At 43.9% G+C, this 21,798-nt stretch overlaps 1 pseudogene; it reads left to right on the top strand.

Moving 5' to 3' along the window:
* The first annotated feature begins 6,479 nt into the window (after positions 1-6,479).
* On the top strand, positions 6,480-6,597 carry LOC126214121 (5S ribosomal RNA; annotated as a pseudogene).
* Positions 6,598-21,798: the final 15,201 nt, after the last annotated feature.

Below are 21,798 nucleotides of genomic sequence, written 5' to 3'. Positions count from 1 at the left end.
TTTCTACCTTTTGCAGACAATGTATCGTCCAAAATAGAGAGTACTGAGGCAACATAAGATTGACACAACCTTCCGACCCCGGGCTAAGACGCGCGCGTTGCTAGGAACGGTGGAAGATGATGACGGCCTCAAGAAAGCGGGCATATACAAAATTCTGTGCGGTAGTGAAAAATCCTATATCGGCCAAACATTCGTACAGTGTAAGATCGATGCAAAGAACACTGACGCTGCATCCACCTAGGCCAGCCAAGCCAGTCTGCCCTAGCGGAACACTGCATAAACACTGGATACAAAGCGAATTATGACAAGACAAAAGTAATAACTTCCACAAATAACTACTGGGACTGCATCTTCAAAGAGGCCAAAGAAATTCGTGTAACAGACAACCTCATCAACAGGGACACTGGTTACCAACTCAGTAAGGCCTGGAAACCAATACTAAGCTCTATCGAGGAGCAACAATGAAAGCGGAGGCGAGATCATTCCGCCATGGCCGCCAAAGACACTGTGGCCCACCATCAACACCTACCACAACCTCCACTTCCCCCACTACCAGACACGTAGCACGTCGTCGGCGCACGGAATTGCACCTGGACCCAGGAGGGGTAAATACTAGCGGCAGAGAGCGGACAGACCATTGCATCAGCACCACCTCATGATGGCGAAAATGTTATTCGGTGAAATATCGTAGGAATTCGACGACTGTATCCGGTTGGACACTCAAGAACCCTTCAAATAGCACGTACGTCGGGGCAGCTTTAGATCACATAATATGAAGAAGGTTTTTCTTTAAGAAATCATGTTGAATGTTGGTTGTTTGAGAGAAGTTCTCATTATGCCTCATGTAACAGGGAGAAATTTCTATCAGCATGTATTGGAATTTGATCACAGCCCACTTGAGACCACAGTTTATCCTTCCGCTTTCCATGTTGGGCGGGATCCCACGACTGACATACAAAAAAAAGTTGGGAATCCGATACATCGATATTTAAAAAACATGATTATTGGCGCTTCACGTATCTAAAAAACGATATATCGATATATAAACATGAAAAATATCGAGTTATGGGCATATAAAAATATCGGCTGCACGTTGTAAATATACTGCCAGTTTCAGAGCGATATACTTGACTTATTATTAGATATTCTGTACATTAACAACCAAGCAGCATGCCTATCCCCCGTAGGGTTAAAGTCGAAAGGAAAGCGATGCTCGTTAACACTTGGAATAACCACTTTGCTAATAATGGAAACTGCCTGAAAGTGGCACTTAAAAAGTGTCCGATGGGTCTGTCGTTCGGTTTATTCACTTATCGGATTTGTCGAGAACGCTTCATGTCGACTTCTCTGTTTTTTCATTTCGCCAACTCCAGTGACCTAGCAATCGTAGTGTCAATATTGCGTGTTGAAGCTAAGCGTTACAGTTTCTGTTGGTACTGCTGAGTATCCATTACGTCAGCATATCCCCTCACAAGTCCACCCATCGCAAAAGCCAATTTTGTCATTTAAATCATGGTTACCTTTTTCAGAAAGTGTTTTTGAAGAATGCCAATGTGAAGAAACAGCACGCTAGTTGCGTTAAAAATTGTTTTTAATACAACTGGTGTGCTATTTCTCCACATTGGAAATCTTGTTATTCTATTCACACACAAGTCGTGCCCCCCCGCCCCCCCCCCGTCCCCCAGTGCAATCAGACTTCTTTACACAGTGGAAGTAAAATTATGTTCTGCTAGAATTTCAAAAGAACAGCTTCAAATATGTACGAAAAACTGTAAAAACATGATATAAGATAAAAATATTGGCACTAGATGTTACCAGAAAAAACATCGCTGACGTGCATCGATAATTTTGGGAAAAAGTATCGATATATCGATATTTTGTCAACAGTCCCAATAGAAATATGGAATCAACGGCTTTGTAGCTACTGTAGTTCGTGGACCAGTACTGATGATGATCGAATACACTGTTTAATGAACAATAACGACTTCATCGAATATTACTCCACACAATATAAAATACAAACAAACACATCAGATTACGAGAACACACAGACTCTCTTTTCCCCAAAGAAGCCACACACATACTCTTTCCAATCTTTTGTTCAGGAATCTACTGATCCTAATTGGTACAATAATCTTTAACCATCAATATCATTGCTCTTGTCGTTGTTACACAGCCCCCCCTCCCTCCCAACCTTGCAGAGCGGAGCACTAGAGCAATGATATATATATAATATGTACATGCAGCTTTTCCATTGCAAGCTATAATATTAGTAGGGCAACGAACATGAAGGCATGCAATAAAAGATGTTACGAAAAAGATCTAAAAATGCTTCAGAAAGAGAAAAAGTTGGCCATTTGCGATCACAGTGCGCGCTCTGGGGGGTGAGTACAAAGACAGTTATGTGTCACCAAAAACTTGCACCGCAAATATTGCAGAAACGGAATGTACTACTGACGTGCAGGACTTAACAGAATGGGTTGGTAGTCATGGGTTCGTATTCTTAGACAGTCAATAGAGTGTAATAATATTTAAAAGTGTATTTTTTGTGCAAACATACATTTTTTGACATGGAACAATGCCTATTGACATGAACAAACTAAAAATAGGGTAAATTAGAATGTAAGTGGTGTTGGTTGCTGGATTCTAGTGCGAGTCGTTTACAAGATATCATATTTTGAAAAATTCCTGCACCAGCACTTGTTTGTGCCATTCTACCTGCATAGTTGCTACGTGCAATGTTTTATGTTTCCTTATAGTGTGCTGGTGTGTTCCTTGAGTGTATGCGACATGTTAGTCAGATAATGGCTGAAGGCTCCAAACAATTTAACATTTAACAAGCAAGGTACTTTAATTTTAAAACGGCTGAAGGCCCATGACTTAATACACAACTAAAATAATTTTTAGTAGGCAAAAGGCACAAGGTTTTATCTTTAACAATATATTAATCAGGCTGAAGCCCCAAACAATCTAACACTCGACAAGCAAGGAATTTTATTTTAATGCGGCTGAAGGCCCATTTTTTTTTCGGAGGTTGGCCAGCACTTGAAATACTAACATTCACTTAGGTGAGACAAGCAGTCGGTCCAACCATTCTCCATCCGACGACAGCTCAACCAACAGACAGTCAACGGAACCACCAACAAGATAACTTGCGCTCCACTCGACCAGCACACAACCGGGAGTTCAGTGCAAAACGTAAAAATGCATGGATACCCACAACCAAGCATACATTAAGCTGTCAAACTACACACCATGCTGGACAGCGACAACATGGTGAGGAAAGAACACTGCCTGAATTTATGTCATTGGCCAGGGCAGGTAACTGGGACATTAACGGCCACAAGGCAGAAAATCCCACTGGTGCACTTCAATTGCAAATAATGAAATATAGTTAGATTCCAACGGACAGTGGCTAAACCTTCGCCAACTGGAACACACGCGTTGTTGATTGCGTGAATGTCCCAACAGCTAACAGCAAGAACCAAACGGCACAATGTGAACAGGCTTGACCTGCTGGTAAATTAAATCGAAACTGAACTTTCGTGTGCAGGATCGGTGAGCCACAGACCTCGTAGCAATAGGAACAGCCCGACACACTCCGACACTGCATAGAGACCGCTAGCAGGCCCAGCCAAACTACACCCCGGGGAGATTTTCTCGCTGCTCCACGCCAACCGACCGACTGTTTGCACACGGCAGAGCTGGAAAATATGAGCACCAGACCAAAGATAGTACAAGGTGCGAATATCGATACACTCCGCTGCTGCCTCTAATGGAGAGAGAACGATAGCATAATCGCAATAACTGCGGGAAACCAAACGCAGAATACGAACCAAGGCTTAAACCAATTCATAACATGAGCCCAACACACCACAAGAAGGAAACAGTTGATGACAGGAGAGGGGGAAATGAATGTTCTTGTTGTTGTTGCAGTTGATCCACATGTTAGTTCCCATACAGTCGCACGAGAAAGAGGCATAAGTCAGGCAAGTGTCCTATGCATTGGCCGGCCGCTGAGGTCGAGCAGTTCTAGGTGCTTCAGTCCACAACCATGCAGCTGCTATGGTCGCAGGTTCGAATCCTGCCTCGGGCATGGATGTGTGTGATTTCCTTAGGTTAGTTGGGTTTAAGTAGTTCTAAGTCTAGGGGACTGATGGCCTCAGATGTTAAGTCCCATAGCGCTTAGAGCGATTTGAACCATTTGACCTATGCATTCTCCATCAACATAGGTTCCATTCCTATAACACCTCCCTCCAACAAGAGGTGCATGGAAACGATTATGAGAATCTAATTTCTGTACATGGGCATTAAGACAGGATATGCCAGATGTATGATAATTCTTTCAGTGATGAAGCCACATTTACCAATCATGGCCAGGTAAACCGCCGAAACATGCACTAATGGTTTGTAGAAAATTCCTGTCCATGGTGTTAACGTGTTGTGTGGGATTGTGAACCATCGGCTTGCAGGCCAACTTTTCATAGACGGAACACTGAATGTGCACAAGCATCAGAGACCATCTTCCTCAGATGCCAGAAGACATTCCTCTGCAGACTAAACTAAACATTATGGCTGTCCAGTCCATACTGCACGAAGTATTACACCATGCCATCATGAACTGTTTCTGTATCGTTAGGCTGGACACAGAGGACCTGTAGCTTGGCTGGCCCATTCCCCAAGCTAGACGCCCGTACACTTTTTTCTACGGGGAAAGCAGAAAGACACTTTTTACAAAGATGTACCAACTACACCCAATGATATGCAACGACTTATAACTGCAGCCTGGTCAGATGTCTTTGCTGGAATGCCAGCAAGTGTGTGGCAGTTGTTCCATACCAGACTAAAAGCGTGTATTGCCGCGGCCGGAGGTCGTTTTGAAAACAACTTCTGTTGGTCAGTTGTCTCATTACTGACCAGAATCCACATAACTAGTGTATGCACTCGTGTTGTTCTTAGTGCGTGCTACCACAGGAATTGTACGCTACTGGCCATTAAAAATGCTACACCAAGAAGAAATGCAGATAATAAACGGGTATTCATTGGACAAATATATCATACTAGAACTGACATGTGATTACATTTTCACGCAATTTGGGTGCATAGATCCTAAAACTCAGTACCCAGAACAACCACCTCTGGCCATAATAACGGTCTTGATACATCAAACAGTGCTTGGATGTTGTGTAAAGGTACAGCTGCCCATGCAGCTTCAACACAATACCACAGTTCATCAAGAGTAGTAACTGGCGTATTGTGACGAGACAGTTGCTCGGCCACCATTGACCAGACGTTTTCAGTTGGTGGGAGATCTGGAGAATGTGCTGGCCAGGGCAGCAGTCGAACATGTTCTGTATCCAGAAAGGCCCACACAGGACCTGCAACATGCGGACGTGCATTAACCTGCTAAAATGTAGGGTTTCGCAGGGAGCGAATGAAGGGTAGAGCCACGGGTCGTAACACATCTGAAATGTAACGTCCACTGTTCAAAGTGCCGTCAATGCGAACAAGTGGTGACTGAGACCTGTAACCGATGGCATCCCATTTCATCACGCCGGGTGATACGCCAGTACGGCGATGACGAATACACGTTTCCAATGTGCGTTCACCGCGATGTCGCCAAACACGGATGCGACCATCATGATGCTGTAAACGAATCTGGATTCATCCGAAAAAAAATGACGTTTCGCCATTCGTGCACCCAGGTTCGTCGTCGAGTACACCATCGCAGGAGCTCCTGTCTGTGATGCAGCGTCAAGGGTAACCGCAGCGACGGTCTCCGAGCTGATAGTCCGTGCTGCTGCAAACGTTGTCGAACTGTTCCTGCAGATGGTTCTTGTTTTGCAAACGTCCCCATCTGTTGACTCAGGAATCGAGACGTGGCTGCACGATCCGTTACAGCCGTGCGGATAAGATGCCTGTCATCTCGACTGCTAGTGATACGAGGCCGTTGGGATCCAGCACGGCGTTCCGTATTACCCTCCTGAACCCACCGATTCCATACTCTGCTAACAGACATTGGATCTCGACCAACGCGAGCAGCAATGTCGCGATACGATAAACCGCAATCGCGATAGGCTACAATCCGACCTTTATCAAAGTCGGAAACGTGATGGTACGCATTTGTCCTCCTTACACGAGGCATCACAACAACGTTTCACCAGGCAACGCCGGTCAACTGCTGTTTGTGTAAGAGAAATCGGTTGGAAAGTTTCCTCATGTCAGCACGTTGTATGTGTCGCCACCGTGTGTGAATGCTCTGAAAAGCTAATCATTTGCATACCACAGCGTTTTCTTCCTGTCGGTTAAATTTCGCGTCTGTAGCACGTCATCTTCGTGGAGTAGCAATTTTAATGGCCTGTAGTGTACATGCGTCGGTGTGGGAACTTTACAATATACAATATCTCGTCAACTTTTCAAAATACGTTACCAATATTTTGTAAACGACTCGCATTCTAATTTACCCTACTTTTAGTTAAGGCAACGGCCATGCCGCAGTGGGTACACCGGTTCCCATCAGATCACCAAAGTTAAGCGTTGTAGGGAATGGCCGGCACTTGGATGGGTGACCATCCGGGCCACCAGGCACTGTTGCCATTTTTCGGGGTGCACTCAGCCTCTTGATGCCAACTGAGGAACTACTCGGCCGGGCAAAGAATACCATCATAACGACCAGGAGAGCGGTATGCTGACGACACGCCCCTGCTATCCGCATCCACAGCTGAGGATGGCTCGGCGGTCGGATGGTCCCGATGGGTCATCACTTATGGCCTGAAGACGGAGTGGTTTGCTACTTTTAGTTTGTTGATGTCAATAGGTATTGTTCCATTTTAAAAAGTGCGTATTTTCACAACAAACACGCTTTCTAAGTATCATTATATCCCGTCCATTGGCTATCAGTGCGAACTCCTGACTACCTGCCCATTCTGTGAAAACTGCACATCAATAACACTTCCATTTCCACAATTTCAGCGGTGCAAGTTTTAGGTGATTCACCATGTATAAACACTTCATCCATACTGGGAACCTAGAATATGGACGATTTTTGCCTCTTATCGACACTGGTACCGGCAAGACACTGGTCCTGGGAAATGCAGGACTGTCGAGAATGATTTAATTTTAATGTTGAAGTCGGATAACAAATGACAAAGGAAACAGTTTTGTGCAATATACACTCCTGGAAATGGAAAAAAGAACACATTGACACCGGTGTGTCAGACCCACCATACTTGCTCCGGACACTGCGAGAGGGCTGTACAAGCAATGATCACACGCACGGCACAGCGGACACACCAGGAACCGCGGTGTTGGCCGTCGAATGGCGCTAGCTGCGCAGCATTTGTGCACCGCCGCCGTCAGTGTCAGCCAGTTTGCCGTGGCATACGGAGCTCCATCGCAGTCTTTAACACTGGTAGCGTGCCGCGACAGCGTGGACGTGAACCGTATGTGCAGTTGACGGACTTTGAGCGAGGGCGTATAGTGGGCATGCGGGAGGCCGGGTGGACGTACCGCCGAATTGCTCAACACGTGGGGCGTGAGGTCTCCACAGTACATCGATGTTGTCGCCAGTGGTCGGCGGAAGGTGCACGTGCCCGTCGACCTGGGACCGGACCGCAGCGACGCACGTATGCACGCCAAGACCGTAGGATCCTACGCAGTGCCGTAGGGGACCGCACCGCCACTTCCCAGCAAATTAGGGACACTGTTGCTCCTGGGGTATCGGCGAGGACCATTCGCAACCGTCTCCATGAAGCTGGGCTACGGTCCCGCACACCGTTAAGCCGTCTTCCGCTCACGCCCCAACATCGTGCAGCCCGCCTCCAGTGGTGTCGCGACAGGCGTGAATGGAGGGACGAATGGAGACGTGTCGTCTCCAGCGATGAGAGTCGCTTCTGCCTTGGTGCCAATGATGGTCGTATGCGTGTTTGGCGCCGTGCAGGTGAGCGCCACAATCAGGACTGCATACGACCGAGGCAAACAGGGCTAACACCCGGCATCATGGTGTGGGGAGCGATCTCCTACACTGGCCGTACACCACTGGTGATCGTCGAGGGGACACTGAATAGTGCACGGTACATCCAAACCGTCATCGAACCCATCGTTCTACCATTCCTAGACCGGCAAGGGAACTTGCTGTTCCAACAGGACAATGCACGTCCGCATGTATCCCGTGCCACCCAACGTGCTCTAGAAGGTGTAAGTCAACTACCCTGACCAGCAAGATCTCCGGATCTGTCCCCCATTGAGCATGTTTGGGACTGGATGAAGCGTCGTCTCACGCGGTCTGCACGTCCAGCACGAACGCTGGTCCAACTGAGGCGCCAGGTGGAAATGGCATGGCAAGCCGTTCCACAGGACTACATCCAGCATATCTACGATCGTCTCCATGGGAGAATAGCAGCCTGCATTGCTGCGAAAGGTGGATATACACTGTACTAGTGCCGACATTGTGCATGCTCTGTTGCCTGTGTCTATGTGCCTGTGGTTCTGTCAGTGTGATCATGTGATGTATCTGACCCCAGGAATGTGTCAATAAAGTTTCCCCTTCCTGGGACAATGAATTCACGGTGTTCTTATTTCAATTTCCAGGAGTGTAATTACAAATTAAAAATTTCCAGATTTCTTTCCCTTTATTTGTACCGTGAAACCATGCGTCTTGCAGAATTTTATGGTTCTAGGTCAACCCGAAGTAACCTATAGCTTTGACGAGTGGGTTTCTGAATAACAAAATGTTTGACATAAATGGTCTTTTGATTCCATTGTCTGAGAAGGTTACATTTATTACATCATCAAAGGTCTATAGACCATAGCATGCGACATACATTTTAACTTGACACATCCAACCATTCCTAAGAAAAAGGGGTCATAACAGACAGACAGCAACTGTCAAAAAATATCTTTTTTTGTGTGACATAATTACAGATTTACACTTTTCAGGTGTTTTCCTTCACTTGCACTGTGAAACCTTACTTCTTGCCATATTTCATGATTCTAGGGCAATGGGAAGTACTCTATAGGTTTTGATGAGTGAGTGTGTGAGTAGTAAAGTATATCTACATCTATATAGATACTCCGCAAACCAACGCACGGTGAGTGGTGGAGGATATCCTGTACCACCCCCTGTCATTTCCCTTCCTGTTCCACTCGCAAACAGAGTGGGTGAAAAACCACTATCTATATGCCTCCGTATGAGCCCTAATTTCCTATCTTTGTGGTCTTTACGCACAATGTACGTTTGTGGTAGTCCAGGCATTCGCAAGTCGGCCTCAAATGCCGATTCTCTCAATTTTCTCATTAGTGTTTCTGGAAAAGGACGTCACCTTCCTCCACGGATCCCCATTTGAGTTCCCGAAGCGCCTCCATAACATTTATGCGCTGTTCGAATCAACCAGTAATAAATCTAGCAGCCTGACTCTGAATTGCTTCGATGTCCTCCTTCAATCCGATCTGGTACAGATCCCAAACACTCCCCCAGTATTCAAGAGTAGGTCGCACCAGCATCGTTTGTGCTGTCTCCTTTACAGATGAAGCACATATTCCTAAAATTCTCCCAGAAAACCTAAGTTACCATTCGCCTTCCCTATCACAGTCCTCGCTTTGCAATGTTACGCCCAGATATTTAAACGACGTGATTGCGTCAAACAGTATCCAACTCAAGTTGTAACCGAGCATTACTTGTTTGCTATTCTATTCATCCGCAAGTTTGTACCATAAATGACAGTATTCTTTGATTGCACTGGCTTAGAAGCTTCAAATTTTTACAGCGCCAGATAGACATTGGTATGTAACATAAATTTCAACTTGGTACATCTACTAGTTCCTAATAAAATCGGTTTTGAACAGTCGAACCGACAGACGAAGAGACGACAAAGTGATCCTAAAGACGTTCTGTTGTTACTGACTGACATAAACAACCCTAAAAATAAACACTGTGTAATATATACACGACTGGCCATACAAATTGCTACACCACGAAGAAATGCAGATGATAAACAGGTATTCATTGGACAAATATACTATACCTAACATGTGATTACGTATTCACGCAATTAGGGTGCATAGGTCCTGAGAAATCAGTACCCAGAACAACCACCTCTGGCCGTAATAACGGCCTTGATACGCCTGGGCATTGTGTCAAACAGAGCTTGGATGGAGTGTAAAGGTACGGCTGCACATGCAGCTTCTACACAATACCACAGTTCATCAACAGCAGTGACTGGCGTATTGTGACGAGCCAGTTGCTCCGCCACCATTGACCAGACGTTTTCAATTCGTGAGAGATGTGGAGAATGTGCTGGTCAGGGCAGCAGGCGAACATTTTCTTTATCCAGAAAGGCCCGTACAGGACCTGCGGTCGTGCATTATCCTGCTGAAATGTAGGGTTTTGCAGGGATCGAATGAAGGGTAGAGCCACGGGTCGTAACACATCTGAAATGTAACGTCCACTGTTCAAAGGGCCGTCAATGCGAACAACAGGTGACCGAGGCGTGTAACCAATGGCGCCCCATACCATCACGCCGGGTGATACGCCAGTATGGCGATGACGAATACACGCTTCCAATGTGCGTTCACCGCGATGTCGCCAAACACGGATGCGACCATAATGATGCTGTAAACATAACCTGGATTTATCCGAAAAAATGACGTTTTGGCATTCGTGCAACCAGGTTTGTCGTCGAGTACACCATAGCAGGCGCTCCTGTCTGTGATGCAGCGTCAAGGGAAACCGCAGCCGTGGTCTCCAAGCTGATGGTCCGTGCTGCTGCAAACGTCGTCGAACTGTTCGTGCAGATGGTTGTTCTCTTGCAAACGTCCCCATCTGCTGACTCAGGGATCGAGAGGTGGCTGCACGATCTGTTACAGCCGTGCGCATAAGATGCCTGTCATCTCGACAGCTAGTGATACGAGGCCGTTGGGATCCATCACGGCGTTCCGTATTACCCTCCTGAACCCACCGATTCCATATTCTGCTAACAGTCATTAGATCTCGACCAACGCGAGCAGCAATGTCGCGATACGATAAACCGCAATCGCGATAGGCTACAATCCGACCTTTATCAAAGTCGGAAACGTGATGGTACGCATTTTTCCGCCTTACACGAGGCATCACAACAACGTTTCACCAGGCAACGCCGGTCAACTGCTGTTTGTGTATGAGAAATCAGTTGGACACTTTCCTCATGTCAGCACGTTGTAGGTGTCGCCACCGGCACCAACTTTGTGTGAATGCTCTGAAAAGTTAATCATTTACATATCACAGCATCTTCTTCCTGTCGGTTAAATTTCGCGTCTGTAGCACGTCATCTTCGTGGAGTAGCAATTTTAATGGCCAGTAGTGTAATTGAAACACATTGACAATAGAATGTAAGACAATACTGGCAACAGAATCAACACATATTTTATACCAGAAAGAATGTACGTGTGGGAGAAGTAAAGGTACAGTAAAGGTGTCTCCCAAATTCTTCATCACTGCCACAAACTTTTGAGTATCGTCTGTTATTCCGTAACTCTGTCGAATCAGTTCGACAAGTTGAAACCAAGTCTGGTTCAGCTGGAATGGTGGTAATTCAGGAATGATTCCTGAACTCAGTGGCTTGTCAACGAATACTTATTGGTAGGGTTTTGTTTTGCCAGCTTCAAATGGAGAAAGTTCTTGACACACTCGTGGCGCAATAGTATACTGAACCAGGTGAGTGACAAGAACTTTCACTGTCCGAACCTGGCAGAATTATACCCTGCCAACAAGAATTCGCCGACAAGCCACTGAGAATAGAAAATCTTTCCTAAATTGCCACTTTTCCCTAAATTGCCACTTTTCCCGTCGAACCAACCACAGACTTGGTCTCAAATTGTCGATCTGACTCGACAGAGTTACAGAATAACAGACGATACTCAAAAGTTCGTGACAGCGCTGAAGAATTTGGCAGATGCCTTTATTGTAGCTTTACTTCTCTCACAGGTACAGGCATCCTGGTATAAGATACGTGTTTATTCTGTAGCCACTATTACGAGGGTAGTTTGAAAAGTTCTCCGAATCACCACAAGAGGTCAGCGCTAGCGCAACCAGTTGATCACGTGATATTCATTGGACTGTTGCCTGTACACATGTGCCACGTCAGTGCTCTTGGAAGAGAGCTGTGGCGGTGACGTTGCTCGGCTGTTGTTCCCGCGTAGTGATTTGCGAAGATGGAAAAAAATCGAGATTCGAGCAGTGATCAAGTACTTCGTAAAGAAAGGTATGAAAGTCAAGGACACTCATGTCGATTTCCAGGATACACTGGGGCACTCTGCTCCTTCATATTCAACTGTTGCCAAGTGGACAAATGAATTTAAAGTTGGTCGGGAGAGATCTTAGATGATGATCCGCGCAGTGGTCGACCAACATGTGTCACTACTCCAGAAATCATTGTAAAAGTGCACAAAATGGTCACAGAGGATCGCTGATTGAAAGTGCGTGAAATTGCTCACAATTGCCAGATATCATCTGAAAGGGTAATCACATTTTAACTGAAGAATTATAAATTAAAAAATTATCTGCAAGATGGCTGCCGCGACTCTTGACGCTGGATCAAAAACGCATGTGCAGTCGCCACTGGCAAAATTACGTCAACTAAGGTACGAATTGTTGCCACACCCGCCTTATTCGCCTGATATGGCTCCATCAGACTTCCATCTCTTCCTAAGACTGAGAGTATTTATTGGTGGACGAAGACTCACTTCAAACGACGAATTGATAGCCAGAGTTGACAACTCATTTTCGAGATGGGATCAAGGCACTGGAACATCGCTGGGCCAAGTGCATTCATCTACAAGGAGACTAAAGTGAAACATAAAAAGTGTTTCAGTCATGTAAGTACTTTTTTCTATTCCGTTCCGAAAACTTTTCAAACCACCCTCGTACCACTTCTCACTCAGGTGTGTGATTACAACTGGAGCGTTAGTAAAATCGCAGCACCCACCACGCGTCTCGAACGGCGCAGTGGTATAGTGCGCTGTGAGTACAAAAGTTAGGTTATGATCCGGCGTGGCTGAGTAATGTTATGAAACAGCCTGATGGTGAAAGTGTTCCACGTGTGCCAGCTTGTAAAAGGTTTCATGGTTTGTAGCACAATTTGACATGTTTGCTCCCATACTGCTTGGTCCGCTAAACAGCCGTAGTCTGTGGAGTTTGTAAGTACACAATCCCGTATCTTCCAACTTTCTCCATCCTTCGCTGATGGAATGAGAATGGCGTGCAACTCGCCATCTGAGTCTGTGTCCTGAGTGTCAATTTCCACTATTTGTTGGTGCTGTAAGTCATCAACTACAGCCCAGTGTTTGGTTTCGTGCATTCATTATTGTTAAGTATTTGCTGGCTTGGGGTCACCACTACAGTTACTGATGTCTTAGTGAATTCTACATCTACATCTACATCCAAGCTCCACAAGCCACCTGACGGTGTGTGGCGGAGGGTAACTTGAGTACCTCTAGCGGTTCTCCCTTCTATCCCAGTCTCGTTTGTGGAAAGAAAGATTGTCGGAATGCCTCTGTATGGGCTCTAATCTCTCTGATTTTATCCTCATGGTCTCTTCACGAGATATACGCAGGAGGGAGCAATATACTGCTTGACTCCTCGGTGAAGGTATGTTCCTGAAATTTCAACAAAAGCCCGTACTGAGCTACTGAGCGTCTCTCTTGCAGAGTTTTCCACTGGAGTTTATCTCTCAACTGTGTAACGCTTTCGCGATTACTAAATGATCCTGTAACGAAGCGCGCTGCTCTCCGCTGGATCTTCTCTACCTCTTCTATCAACCCTATCTGGTATGGATCCCACACTGGCGACCAGTATTCAAGCAGTGGGCGAACAAGTGTACTGTAACCTACTTCCTCTGTTTTCAGATTGCATTTCCTTATAATTCTTCCAATGAATCTCAGTCTGGCATCTGATTTACCTACGATTAATTTTATACGGTCATTCCATTTTAAATCACTACTAATGCCTAATCCCAGATAATTTATGGAATTAACTGCTTCCAGTTGCTGACCTGCTATTTTGTAGCTAAATGATAAGGGATCTATCTTTCTATGTATTCGCAGCACATTACACTTGTCTACATTGAGATTCAATTGCCATTCCCTGCACCATGCGTCAATTCATTGCAGATCCTCCTGCATTTCAGTACAATTTTCCATTGTTACAACCTCTCGATACACCACAGCATCATCTGCAAAAAGCCTCAGTGAACTTCCGATGTCATCCACAAGGTCATTTATATATCTTGTGAATAGCAACGGTCCTACGACACTCCCCTGCGGCACACCTGAAATCACTATTACTTCGGAAGACTGCTCTCCATAGAGAATGACATGCTGCGTTCTGTAATCTAGGAACTCTTCAATCCAATCACACAATTGGTCTGATAGTCCATATGCTCTCACTTTGTTCATTACACGACTGTGGGGAACTGTATCAAACGCCTTGCGAAAGTCGAGAAACACGGCATCTACCTGGGAACCCGTGTTCAAGGCCCTCTGAGTCTCGTGGACGAATGGCGCAAACTGGGTTTCACACGATCGACTTTTTCGAAACCCATGCTGATCCTTGTAGAGTAGATTTCTAGTCTCCAGAAAAGTCATTATACACGAACATAATACGTATTCCAAAATTCTACAACTGATCGACGTTAGAGATATAGGTTATAGTTCCGCACATCTGGTCGACGTCCCTTCTTGAAAACGGGGATGACCTGTGCCCTTTTCCAACCCTTTGGAACGCTACACTCTTATAGGTTATAGGTTATAGAATTTATCGGAATAAATAAGATAGTGAAAAGAAAAAGATTGGTGGCGTTTTCCTTCGAATAGTATGTTGTCACGATACCCAGAATTTACAATGTGTGTGCCACTCATATTCAGTGCGATGGCGACGTGTTGATCAAAGTCATTAAATAAGAAAGAAAATGTGGTATTGCCAGTGCGTAGTGTACAGAGTTGTGTAAATTACTAATAGTCAGATGTGCATTTCCGTACTCATTGCATAATATTCAAACAGGAGAATAACTTGTAACTTAATTGTGAGTACTAGAGTTCATGTTACTCGATAGATAAGAATGAGTCCACTCGCTTGGCAGACCACTCATCTTGCAGGCCTGACTGCTTGATGCCACAGTATGAGCAAGGCATGTGGGTGCCTCTCATAATTTCGACCCTGCCAGGATTTTGCTGTTAGGGTTTGCTGTTAAGATTTTTTTTTATGGGATATATTGTGATAGCACTAAGAAGTAAAATTTTTTGTTTGCAATTTCTTTCTGGTTTGGTGAGGATCTTTTATTTTTTTATGTAATTAATTGCTATATCGTCCAAGGCTGGAAGATCGTGGTATAAAATTTTTTTTCGTAATGTCCGTAGTAACTAGGTCGCAGTCGAAAAGTGTAGTCACTATGGAGGAGAGTGATTCTGGGGTGAACGTAGCAGTGGAACAGGAAGTAGGTGTCGACCTTGGGTTTATGAGCGAGAACGGCAAACACTCGGAAGGGGCTGAATTGGTCAGCGGACCGCGGCTAGGTGATCCTTTACACGGCGGGCTTTGTCCACAAACGGGGGCTTTTCCCGACGACCCGGACGAGCCGGGACTAGGTCAGGTATGCAGTGAAAGTGTAGTTACCCTTAGCAAAGCTACTGCTTCTCAGGCGAACGAGGTGAGCGCGTCGAAAGTAGCAAATGACAATGTGCTACAGCAGTTTTTACAGAGGATGGATAGAGATAATAAGGAGAGAGATAGGGACTAAGGAAAGATTGGAAGCGAATAAGGAAAGATTGGAAGCGATGGATAAAGATAATAAGGAAAGATTGGAAGCAATGGATAAGGGAAATAAAGAGGCAATGAGGAAGCTACATACAGTTATCGATGAGCGTCTGTCCACAGTTAATAATCGGTTAGATGAGGGGGAGAAGAATCTGGGTGCGTTGAAGCAAGTATGTGACGCCGTGAAAGAAAAAGCCAATAATTTGGAGGTACGAATAATTGCAATAGAGAGTGATATTACAGAACGTAGGGACATGCTGCCGGATGAGCGAATCAAAGAGGTAGTGGAGGACTTACTTGCAGATAAACAAAGGGCATTAGACAGCGTGGAAGCTCAAGTCACTCGACAGGAAGTGGCGCTAAATAAACACAGGGATGAAGTTGCGGAGGTAGTGGTCAGAATGAATACGATTAGTGCAGATGTAGAAAAGATCAGTATAAGAGGCGAAACAGGCTCTGACAGTACACAGCGAGAGGTTTATGCCGTCCAGGAGGAGATACAATCACTATTACAGTTTAAAGAGACACAATTAGAAATAAATAGGAAACATAGGGAAGAACTAGCACAGTTGCAATTAGCGTGCAGTAGCGAAGGTGAAACACCACCAGGTAGATTGCAGAGGGAGAGTGAGATAAATTGAAAAAACGAAAATAGGCAGAAAGAGGAAGACGAACTCAGAGAGTTAGAAGAACGGTTGTGTCGGATAAAACAGGTGGCTAACCCAACTGGGTATAGTCCAAGGTCGGAACACATAAATGCGGAAGAAGAATGTAGGAGGCACTTTGTGTCGGTACAAACATACACTTGTTTTCCGGATCCTGTCTGCCTGTGGCTGTCTCAATTTCAAGATTCATTACGTTCATCGTGGGGACAGCTCCTCAAAATGAAGTTTGTGTGTCATCATTTGAGGGACGAGGCTAGAGCGAAAATGCAGGAAGTTATTAAAGACTGTAGTAGCTACAAGATATTTTGTGACAAGTTTTTAAATGAAAACTGGTCGAAAAGTAAGCAGGAGGTGGTATAAGAGATCCAGTGGCGTGCTATCAGGAAATGTGGAGACGAAATAGGTATTTGGATGTGGTATACGAAACTGGGGAGCTCATTAGGATCTGTATAACGAAGTTGCCAGTGAAATTGCGCAGAGATATAGTGATAGCAGGCAGAGGCTCAGCCGATTCTGCGTCATTTCAGCACTTGTTACAAGAATTGGGTAATGAGAGCAACATCGTGAACGGAGGCACGACTCAGGTCAGACAGAGTCGAGGATAGGAACGGCAGAAACTATCAGAATGACAGGAGAGCATGGAATCCTGGCATTTCTTTCTTGTCATAATGGATTGATTGATGGGTAGGAGAAACTAATCCAACATATCAGCCCTTAACATCTTGCCTTAAAACACATGCCGCTGGCACTGAAAATTGTCTATGTAGCAGACATACTCTACTGATATAAAGGAATGCAAATACCATACTTCTGATCACAGAATAAAACACCAGTAATGGAATCTGTTAGGCTGGTCTCTCAGAGCAAAATTTGCAAATTTTGATTTGGAACACTAAAGTAAAAGGATTGTTTCCTCAAAAACCAGTTGCTAAAAATGTTATGTAATAATGCCAATACGTCCAGTTTAATTAGTGCGATTTGACTATTACAGGTACTTAACATATAATGTAAAAAGTCAACATTGTGATCTGTATGGCATGGGGTACATTTATACTGCTGTTACAGGTAACATCAGTAATGTGATCGAAGTTTTTAAATTAGATGCCATCTGATCTATAGTATGTCACTGTCATGGTGACAGTTATAATGAAGTGCTGTGTATGGTTGTTCGGAATCTGGTGTTAGGGAAAGAGGCCACTGGCACCAAAGTTTCTAACACTTGTGCTGTACCTTTCTCCCAGCTTGTATATTCTCTGCACACATTTAATTTTCATGTAAGCACAGATTCCTAACTAGCAAATTCTTTGATGTGTATAGTGTACCATTCAGAGTGAGGCAGATCGTCCATGAAAATGCTGTAATGATTGAGACGATCAAGGGAAAACAATCTCGTGGGCTTCATCACATTCCTAACATCAAATTATGGAAAAGTTAAGGATGCATCGAAAGCAGGCAATTTATGGTAGATAGTCAGTGTATTTATTTGTGGTGTGTAATGTTGTGCAGGGTAAAATCGAACATAAGAATTTTCAGGCGGGATGTCAGGAAGTATGACGGAATAGACAGGTCAAATGAGTCATGAACAGTAGTCGACAGAGTGGTATGTACGTATTTTTTGTCATATGAATAAGGATCAAGCAGAAACGGCGTGACGATTAATGAGTGGATAAAGATGGTAGGTAGAGAGAGAAGCGACGTGATAAATAGTAGTGGGGAGAAGCGACGTGAAGCAGTGTGATTAATAAAGAGAGATTCGACGTGGTGAAACAGTGGTATATGAAGGTGAGTAGAATTAATAATGTGGAGATGTCTTGGATGTATGTTACAGAGAGGTCTGTGTATGCTGCAATCGAGATTGATGCGAATGGCGAAGGAAGACCAGGAAATGATGGAGTAATGGACGGACGGAGAGCCAAAATATGAATAAAGAGATGAGGACAACTGCACAATGTGAAAGGACATAAAGGGAGTATGAGATCCAGATGGTGAACGTTGTGGAATACTGACGTAAGATGTAATATAAGTGTAAATCTAATTCTTACCAAAACATTTGTAATATGAAAAAATAATTTTTGTTGTTGTTGTTGAAGCCTGGTACCACTATAACTAATCAAAACAGTACCAAGAATGTGTACAGTTATTTTGCAGGATGAATAATTTGTGTATTTTTTTGTTCTTAGATGAAATGTCGCAATTCTAAGTTGATATTTAGCAGGATGAATAATCGGTAAAGTGAATGCAGAGGTAAGCCGATGGAGAGAGGTGCCAGAGTGAAAGGACGATTTCGGAGACTGGAATGCTATCTCCGAAACAACTTCATGTGTTATGTGGTTCAGTATAAGGGAGCAAAGGTATGGTATGTTGACATGAGTGTGGTGGTGTAAAGGTTAGTTGACTTCTAGACCTATTCTGTTGGTGTATTAATGGACTGAATGAGAAGGAAAATGTGGTGTCAGTCGAGTGACAGTCGTAGAGTAGTGTGATCAACGCGCACACTCCTGTAAAGGGGATGCTACTGATCCATAACTAAAACATTATTGTGCTTTATTGTTTGATTTGGATGAACCTCGATGGCAGGTCAGGATCTGACATCATTTTGATGGCACATACATGTCCTAGAAATGTTGTTATATGTAATAAAAGGTAAAATATATAAAGAGATACTAATTTCAGTCTGTCACAAGCACAAAGGTGCGTTGTATATTGTAGTTTTAGAATCAACAGTTTCTCATATGTTCACTGTGATAGGATGTTAAAGTAGTCTACTATTTGATATTGTAATTATGAGCTGTATAGATTGTTTCTTATTCCTTTTTTTTAACACTGTCATGTTTTGTATGAGGGTCGACAGGTACAAGCAATAGCACAAGTGTGGGCTGTATATAGAAAAGGGATAAATGTTGATGTTGTATGTGTAGAAAACTAGGGTGTATGATTTTATGCTTTTTAGAACAAAGATTCTTTTATTAACAATGTTTTTAATAGACCATACATGTAATCAATGAGTATTTAAATAGTGTAAGAATATCCTTCTGTCTGTAATGTTGCGAGATGCACGGAAGGGTCTGACTGATTGGGTGTCGTAGCGCTGAGGTGCTACGCAGAACGCGCCCATACCGCTAGCAGGAGGCCAAGCTGATGTCACCATGGGAGAGGCGACAGAGCCGCGGCGCTCCCCACTCCACTGCCGGTCGGGGTACACTCCACGCACCCGCGACAACAGGTCAACGGCCTGGGGCGACACGCACCTACCACTGGCTGCTATTCATAAGTTGCAGCACCCTAACGACTGGAGACAGTATCCCGTGGAGGCAACAGCGGGTGGTTTTTTCTGCTCAACGGCTCGCGCGGCGGCGCGACAACAGAATGAACGACGCATGGCAGAGTCCGGCGGGCATTTTTTAACAGCAACTATTAACTAGTACTGAACTGTGGAGCCGTGAAACAAGATGACTGCTCATGTGTCTCAATAAGCTGGAAAGTGAAGGACTGGTGTTTCCACGGTGTGAGTGGTGGAAAAGATTTTGTCTTTAGCACGCAGGACGATTGTTTTGTTTTGTCTTGACCACTGAACAGTGGGATCCATAAACTTTTGGCAGTGACTTGTTAAGTGTGCTTTGTAAATTGCATGTGGGACGCTTGGTATACTTAAAGAAGACAGTTGTTGTTTGGTGACTAATTATTGTCTGAACGCAAGAAACTAAAATGGGACATTGACATTTGCATTTGTAGTAAGAGACATTTCTTTAATTGGTGCGGGAATAAGTGCTGTTTGTTGGAACTTACGACTTTTAATTACACCATGAACTGAAAGGACAGAACCGTGGGTAACAGTAGTTGTAGGGCCATTTCTGGACGACCAGATTCGTGTGGATCGTAATCTGAGAGTGACTATGACATTTGTGTTTGACATGAGATACAGTTTACTGTTCAGTGCGCGTTCAAAATGCCGATTTGGGTGACCTAAAGACTTTCGTCCGGGTAACCATGGGAGAGCTTTGACACCAAGACAGTGTTTCTAGGAAAACTATCAGCAACTTTTTGACCCCCAAGAAAGTCACAGAATGAAATGATTCCGTGTGACTCGCAAGACAGGGAATAATGTATTTGTATATGTAACTGTGTACATTTTTTATACGTTTTATTCCTGAAGGGACAGCAAGTGTAATTGTATTTCATTAACGTATGTGTTTAGAATAGTTAGTGTGTTTTTTTTGTTTTTGTTTTGTTTTGTTTGTTTGTTCTGGGTTATCAAGTTCTGGTACCATGTTTATTAGAATATTTGGTACAAGGATGCTTTAATTATTAGCCAGTGGCGTAATACTAACGTAGCGGCTCTTGTTGCATTGGTCAGTAAGGGTGTCACAGGGGACAAGAGTTTGCATTGCACAACAAATATCGGAATTTAACTGATACATTTTGATGTCGTGGACAGTAATGATCTTGTTGGTGTGTTGACTGAAGTCACTTATTTGCATTATCACGGTGGTGATATTTCACATTAAAGTATAACGAAGGCTAGTCGAAATGCAAGTTCTTGTTGTCTAAATGTGTAACAACAGAGAAATGAGCAGTAGAGTAAGATACGAGAGCTTCTGGTGGATTCAAGCACTTATTGCTAACTATTTACTGCGTGTATTGATCGAGTTGATGGACTGACTAGCTCAGCAGCAGGTATTTGTACTGGTGGACAAGGATAAGGTTAAACTCACAGTCGAGTAGTGGTGGCAATTGCTTAAGTGATGATAGTTAATGAGGTGTGACATGATGTCTTAGATGAACTATATTACGTAACCAGTATGTAACATGTGGTATATTTCATTGTTTTTCTTTCAGTTTTATATCTCTGTAGGTTTGATGTATATTTTAGAGTAATGGTATGCAGCCTGACTTCTACATGTAACTAGTGTACGCAAAGATTTTCTTTTGTTGATTTTGTTTTGTATTTGGACATTGCCATGTAAAGATTATTACAACGCAATTTATGAATGTCAGATGATTTGCTCTGTGTATGTACGGTGAGCTATTTAAAATTTTATGAGTACAATTAGTATTTTTTTTTATTTGTTACAGAATTAATAAAGTTTGGATTACTCCTAAAAATAACAGAGATCCCGGTAACTAAGCAAATTTTTATCTCTCCGTTATTTTTTATTTGAATGACTTAATGTTTTATTTGTCATTTGGATTGTTGTAAATTTGTATGTGTACGTTATTCCGGATTGTGGAGAGTACAATAATGCAACAACTGTGTCAATAATTTGGTAAAGTAACAGCATTTGGTCGTCTATTTGAGGTCACCAGGGGCTAAGGTCTCCTCCTGGTTATTTTGATGACTTGCTACGTTGG

This window comes from Schistocerca nitens, chromosome 11, assembly GCF_023898315.1.
Source record: "Schistocerca nitens isolate TAMUIC-IGC-003100 chromosome 11, iqSchNite1.1, whole genome shotgun sequence".
NCBI classification, from domain to species: Eukaryota; Metazoa; Arthropoda; class Insecta; order Orthoptera; family Acrididae; genus Schistocerca; species Schistocerca nitens.
Note: the sequence above shows the minus strand (reverse complement) of the source record. Positions and strands in the feature narration are given on the sequence as shown.